The sequence below is a fragment of the Lagopus leucura genome, unplaced genomic scaffold (assembly GCF_019238085.1).
Source record: "Lagopus leucura isolate 7727_CA_CO unplaced genomic scaffold, USGS_WTPT01 Super-Scaffold_100159, whole genome shotgun sequence".
NCBI lineage: Eukaryota > Metazoa > Chordata > Aves > Galliformes > Phasianidae > Lagopus > Lagopus leucura.
The window spans coordinates 11,926,605-11,933,858 of NW_024962335.1; the positions used below are offsets into that span (position 1 = coordinate 11,926,605).

At 45.2% G+C, this 7,254-nt stretch overlaps 1 long non-coding RNA gene across 1 annotated transcript; it reads left to right on the forward strand.

Moving 5' to 3' along the window:
- The first annotated feature begins 1,230 nt into the window (after positions 1-1,230).
- On the forward strand, positions 1,231-7,235 carry LOC122190239. Its single transcript, XR_006182095.1, has 3 exons — positions 1,231-1,362; positions 5,411-5,471; positions 6,342-7,235. It is a non-coding gene; the product is annotated as an uncharacterized LOC122190239 (long non-coding RNA).
- Positions 7,236-7,254: the final 19 nt, after the last annotated feature.

The window sequence follows — 7,254 nt, forward strand, 5'->3', positions numbered from 1 at the left end:
CTAAGGTAAGACACTGCAGAGGGAGTAAATTTGACGCTGGTGTCATTAAGTGTCATCATTCTACATACTGAATTAGAAACGGAATGTGGGTAGGCAAGAGAAATGTTGTCAATGGATGTTACTTAATTGTCCTGAGGTCCTTTAACTTCTTGTGCGAACTTCTTGCAGAGGAGAGGAAGTCTGGCAAAATGGTGTCTGCCATGGAAGTGCACATAGGTGTGCCGCTGAATTCCTCCATGCAGGAAAAATGGCACCTGCTGACATTGAACAGCTGTGGAGACCAACCAGTGGATGCGAGCACAGCGAAGTGTACATTTCTGCAGTGGCGACAGTGATGTGAAAGACAAGCCAAGTTTTGGGCAGCCATGCATGGCTGCACACCAAGAAATGAAGAGCATAGCAATTGGCTCATCTGTGTGAATCAGCAGATTACAACCAGGGAGCTGTGTATGGAGTTGAATGTTGGCTTCCCTCTTGTGTTTCACGGTCTTACACCTGAGCTGCGGTGATCTTGTGAAGGAAGACAGAACTTCTTGCACCCACTGCACTTCTGTACCTTTGTGGGTTCTGCACATGCTAATATTCATATGCAATTTAAGTGTTGGAAATGGTGGTGGCACTGATGGAATATCGCAAAGTTTGTTCTGGGTGTTCCACATATACTCACATGGGAACAGAAAGAACATGGTATGCAAGTCTGCTTGTATTCTACCAATACAAGGCTGAAGGTGACAATTTCTTGTATTGCATCACTACAGGTGGGGAGATGCGGTGTCACTGCTGTGAGCTGGAGTCACAATGGTGCTCCATGCACTGACGACATTTGAATTCCCTAAGAACAAGTTCAAGATGAGTTTGAAGGAAACAAGTTCCTTGGATAAAGGGATGTGCACCGTCTTTGGGGAAGGGATGATCCTTTTGGATTTCCTGGAGCCCAGACAAACCATCAGCTCTGCTTCAGCTTAACACTGACTAAACTGAAGGCTTTCGTCCTATCGCAGTTAACAAGGAGAGGAGGCCGACCCCCACCTCGCCACAGCCTCCTTTCAGGCCGTTGCAGAGAGCGATGAAGTCTCCCCTGAGCTCTTGTTCTCCGGACCGACCAACCCTACTTCTCTCAGCCGCTCCCTGAGGCGCGGCCCCACGCATGCGCGCGGCTCCCGGGAGGGCCGGGTGGGGGCGGTGCTACGTGACGGCGCGGAGGTGCGCGGGAGGGCGGGCGCAATGGCGCGCGTGGGAGCGGCGGTCGATAAGCTGCACGTCCGCGCCACCGCCGCCTCGCAGCCGAAGCCCACCGGAGCCGCGGCCATGTCCTCCGTCGTCTCTTACGAGAGCCTGGTGCACGCCGTGTCCGGCGCCGTGGTGAGCGGGCGGGGCGGGGAAGCCGTGCGGCGGGTCTTGTGAGCCGATGCGGTGCGTTTGGAGCGAGCTGCTGCAGCGCTGCGTTTGGGTTACTGAGGGCAGCCGGAGGTGTGCCGGAGCCATTGGTGGGCTGCTCGGGAGGGCAGGAGGCGTTCAAGTGAGTTGTGGTTGGATGAAAGGCACCAGACGTTATGAACAATAAAAGCTGGTTATATATTGGCCTGCCACGGAAAGCAAAATATAACTTTTAAGGTTTCTGTAGCACAAATAAACACAGAAACGTTCTCTGGTCTTTAGGGTGTTCTGGTTGTGCAGCTTCAGGAATCCGAGGCAATGGGGGTTTGTTTCCCATTCTGAGAATGGGAAGCCTCTTACACGAGCTCAGCTCGCCGCTGGAATGCTGCATGCTTTCCCTTGGTTTGCACAGAACACAGCAATACTTCCTGGCCCTCCCTGCCAGCCTCACACCTTTGTGAACAGACTGGGATAAATAGGCTGTGCCCCTCATCACAGCTTCTGATGCGAACCAGAACTATAAATCAGCGTATAAACTTAAAGCCTTGTAGAATGGCACCTCAGCACCCGGCTGGTCGTAGGCTGAAGGAAATGCCCTCTTGTGCTTCTTATTGCTTATGCCTGAGCTGCAGTGATCTTGTGGATGGAGACAGAACTTCTTGAACCCATTACACTCCTGTGCTCTTGTGGTTCCACACATGCTAATATTCATATGCGATTTAAGGCCCCAGAGTGAGACCTTTTTCCAAAAACGAGCTGGCTTATTTTATTTCCCCTCTGTCCAAACCATGTTAGGCTGAAAACCTTGGCTTTTGTTTGTATTTTGTTATCATAAATGTGTATTAATCCACCTATAGATTTGTATGCTGCAGTAATACATGAATTTTGTCAAGATCTCTTATGCAGGTGCATAGTTTGAGCACTGTCTCAACTTCTGTTTAAATTATTATAAGGCTGATGAGGAATGGGGCTGTTCAGCCTGGAGAAAAGAAGGCTATGAGATAACCTGATAGTGGCCTTTCAGTATCCAAAGGGGAGATACAGGAAAGAAGACTCTGTAGCAGGGTCTGTAGTGATAGGACAAGGGGAAATGGTTTCAAACTTAAAGAGGAGCTATTTTAGGTTGGTTATAAGGAAAAAGCCTTGATGCCCAGAGAGGCAGTGAATGTCCCATCCATAGAGATATCTGAGGTCAGGCTGAAGGGGTTCTGTGCACCCTGATTGAGCTGTAGGTGTCCCTGTTCTTTGCAGCAGGATTGGGTAACCTTTAGAAGTCCCTTCCAACTAGAAGGATCCTATGATTCTATAAAAATGCAACCTGTGAACTGTGCTGAAGTGATGAATCACAGCAACACGTCTGATCACAACATCATCACTTTTGTTTTTCTTCCAGTTCCAGATGAAAGTCCATTTAAGCTCTGGACTACCAGGTCAAGTCCTGAGACTAATTAAATCAACAGTACAGTGAGCAGGAAAAAAAAAAAAAAAAAAAGGGCAGACTTTAACTGGATTATAGAAGTGTGTTTTTTTTAATCTCTGCAAGGTAAAGTAACCTTGTTCCAAAAGCCATGGGAATAACAGCTTTATACAAGTATTATGACAGTAATTAAGCTGCTCTGAATATTGACTGTCAACATGCTTTTTTTTTACATCTGAAAAGTCTACAGCAGACTGTAGACTTTGGTCACGCAGACCTCTCCTTGGCAGTGAAGTCACTTCAGGCTGCTTCTTCTGACTGCTTACTACCACCCCCTGGTTCCTGCCAGCTGCTGGCAGCGCTGAGGTGATGCTGACCAGGGAGCTGAAAGAGTGGCCTAGTAGGAAAAGTTCTGCTTTGGTCAGATAAGCTTCCTCGCCTTCTGCATCGCCATGTAGCTGCCCCAATAGTTACACCCACAGAATGGAGGTGATAGGGGAGCATTGCTTACCAGCAGCTGGAATTGCTTAAGCCAGTTTGTACCTGTTCTGGAGATCGTTCAGTGATAGCTTGACTTGAATTGGCAGTGCTGAGCTTCAGCACTGACTGAAAGCTGGTGGGAAAGCAGAATGAAATGTCCCCCTTTTAGCTGCACGGTGCTGTAGGCTGCATTGCGTGTACCTGCACACAGCAGTGACAGTTACTTTCTCCTGCTGGTATCACCAGTCAGATCCTGAGAGCACTTTTGTTGCTGAGGGATGGTTCCACTCATCTCTGCCTCACCCTTCTTTTGGGTTGCCACTATATGTTACTTCTGGCACTCTTCAGACTGCACCTTTGAGTTGTTTCATTCACAAGCCCAGCAAAAAAGTTACGCTGCTTCTTTCAGTTTCTTCTCATCAGTTTATCTATAGGAGGGGGAAAGGGTACAAGTTATCTTTCATTGGCTGTAATCTGTTAATCAGCTGAGCTAGATCATGGCTTTCTCTTGTGCCTCTTGTATGCTTCTATAGCTTCTTGTATGGTTTTAAGAAGCCTTTACCTTGTGCCCACCTATTTGTCTTGTTGGCTTCTACTCAAACCTTTCACAAATGTTCCTCCAGTTCTGTTTCTTACTTTAGCGTGAATGTTAAGGTTGCTGTGGGGAGGATTGCCCTGAGAGTGAAATTCAGGCTAAATCTTGCTTTGGGTAAATTGACCATGCACCAAGTGCCCCTGCTGGTTAAGCTGAGCAGCTGGGTACTGGGAATGAGGGTTGGTAGGAGCAGGGGAAAGCTCCTGGAGCTGCTGGACCATGCCCTGCAACCTTCCCACCGCTTGTTAGTAGCAGTATGGCTACTAATGGAAGAGTCTGGTGGCTTTAGCAGCCATTTAATGTTAGCAGTCTATGGAAATATTAAATACAAGTTTATACCAAGCCACATGCTTTTTGAGTTAGATATTTTCTCAAAAACTGTGCAATATTAATGCAGATGTACTTAATAGGTAGGGCTTAATTATGTAAACTGGGATTTAGTACAGTGCTAGATGAAGTCCTGAAAAGAAAAACTATATATATATATTTAATGAGTGAGAGTTTGTTATTTGTGTTTTTACATTCTTCATTTTTATTTCTTTAAGAAAAATGGTCTTGTAGAACAGCAATTGCTTGTCATTCTTTCCTCCTAGAATCACAGAATCATCAAAGTTGGAAAAGACTCCCAGGATCAGCCAGTCCAACCATCCACCTATCACCAATAGTTCTCATTAAACCATGTCCCTCAACACAACGTCTAAATGTTCCTTGGACACCTCCAGGGTCTGTGACTCCACCACCTCCCTGCGCAGCCCATTCCAGTGCCTGACCACTCTTTCAGAGAAGTAGTATTTCCTAACATCCTAACATCTTCCCTGGCGCAGCTTGAAGCCATTCCCTCCAGTTCTGTCACCAGTTACACAAGGGAAGAGGCCGACCCCCAGCTCACTACAACCTCCCTTAGGTACTTACAGAGAGCAATAAGGTCTGCGCTGAGCCTCCTCTTCTCCACGCTGAACATTCCCAGCTCCTTCAGCTGCTCCTCATAAGACTTGTGTTCCAGACACCTCTCCAGCTTTGTTGCTCCAGGGCCTCAATGTCTTTTTGCAGTGAGGGGGCCTGTTTCTTTGCCAGAAATAGGAGATTTTGGCTAGAAAGAGTTAGGGAAAGTTAGCGGTATGTTTCTCACCTAACACACATTTTGTCTGCTCACATACTTGGGTAGTTTTCTCTTTGGACAAAATGCTTTGAATGGTTTTAGCTTTACCTTGATATAATAATCTGTAAGTTAAAAAAGTCATTTGTAAGCATGGAAGTAAAACCCATTCCATCCGTAATATTCTTATATAATATTATATAATATTATATTCTTATTATTTTTATTATATTCTTATTATTATTATATTCTTATATTATATAAGAATATTATGGATGGAATGGGTTTTACTTCCATGCTTACAAATGGAATTTGTCCCTTCTTCAAACTTACTACACCAGTTTCTGGGTGAGAAGCAAAAGGCTACCAGAGAATTTGTCAAGTATCTGTACAAGCAATTGATACACTATGTGGCCAATTTATTTATCTATTTATTTACTTTCAGGGCAGTATGACTGCAATGACTGTATTTTTTCCTTTGGATACAGCTAGGCTTAGACTTCAGGGTAAGTGTCAAACTCAGTTTTCTTTGTACGGTGGCATTTGTGTTTTCTTGTCATGGGAGTTTGTAAGGGTTGTTGCAGGGGGAACTATCTTGCATGAAGAAAAATCTCACTTGTGCAATGCCTTTTGATTGCTAACACCATGTTCCAGCTGAAGGTAATTATCCCTTGAGAGAGTATTGGTCAACCTTTTAATTAGCTGGAAAGACTGTGTGATCTGTGGCCAGATTTGACTTCTAAATGGGTGTCTTACCCTGAAAAGAAAGAGATGTGACATGACACAGGATTACATGTGTGTGGTGCTGGTGTTTTTGGCTGCTGAGAACACTTGGCACCGCAGGGGCATGTTGTGAAAAATGAGCCTGGAATTATTGCTGGGAAGGGTATAAAGGGAAAAGTCTAGGTGGAACTGTGAGCAGGAACTTCTGGTATTTATACAGTTTCCATTTGGGTATAAACTCTGTTCTAATGCTCTCTCCTAATCAGAAAAGTCACAGAATTAGTAAAGACCTTAGCTCTGTGATTCGAGTACTGTTGAAGCATGAGCCAGGTGGTCAGAAATGTGTGGTGGAGAAGTTCACACCGTGCTGCTCTTGAGCAGTTTTCCACCCAGAAAAAGGCAGTGCAGTTGGTAACTGCAGACACACTGATGCCCAAAAGAAGCTGCTCGCTGGAAGTGCCAAGTAGCCTTACCCAGCAGGTGAGAGTCAGGAGATGCTTTCTGAAATTTCTGCAGAAATAAGCTGTGTGCTGTACAAGGAAAAAGAAAAAAATAAGCTGTTTGTGGATGTGTTCAAAATGGGAAGGATAAAGAACTGAAAGTGAGTCCTGACCATTGGCACAACCTAAAAATGTGATTCTTCTGTTTCCCAGTTGATGAGAAGCGAAAGTCCAAGACGACACCAGCAGTTTTATTGGAAATCATCAAAGAAGAAGGCCTGTGAGTGGATCCTAATTTTCTCCTCACCCTTATGTAGACAAACTCTAAAACATGGTTTGAATTTGCTTTTAAAGTGAAGGAGTTAGCCCGAATCTATGTGAACACAGATTTCTGCTTTGAAGGGAAATGTCCCCGTGTTTAAGTGAGATGAATGGCAGAAGCTGCATTTTTTCACCTTGAGTTAATTGGTTTAACTTTCTTGGGTATGTTATGCAATCAAGCTGTTTAGCCCTGTAACTGTGCCTCCACGAGTGAGGGGGCTGTGCTCCTTCAGAAATGAAGGTATGGTTGCACACAAACCTGCATGTACCTGATAAACCAGCTTTGTCTGCCCAAATTCTTGGGTGTGTCCATTTCTCCTAGCACAGATGAAACTCTTGGACAGCTGAGCCTCTTTGTGCAAGAGAATTGAGACATGTTTACCAGCTGGAAATTTCTTCTGGTAAGCAAACTGGAAGGAAACAAGTGATTCTTTGTGCAGTGAGATTCAAGGCCTGTGGAAAAGAACGTACCTTTCAGCAGAGCTGTACTTCAGTATTTGCCTGCAGTCTGTGCTGAGTGGCTTGAAGGCAGCTGTGCACGTGTTCTTGTCACAACTGATTTCCTAAGCAAATCCCTGGAACTCAGAGGTGGGCAAGAGTTTCCAGAACACCGGTTTAGCTTGGCCAATAACTCTTTGGTGGCTTTGAACGTGAGCAGTTGGCAGTTGTGTGCATCAGAACCTCAGAGGTTAGCGCTCTCCTTTGTTCACATCTCTACTCATTTGTCTCATGAGGGTGACAAGTCAGCTTCAGTTATAAAAAAAAAACACAAAAAAACACCAACAAACCATCGGTTGTAATGGAA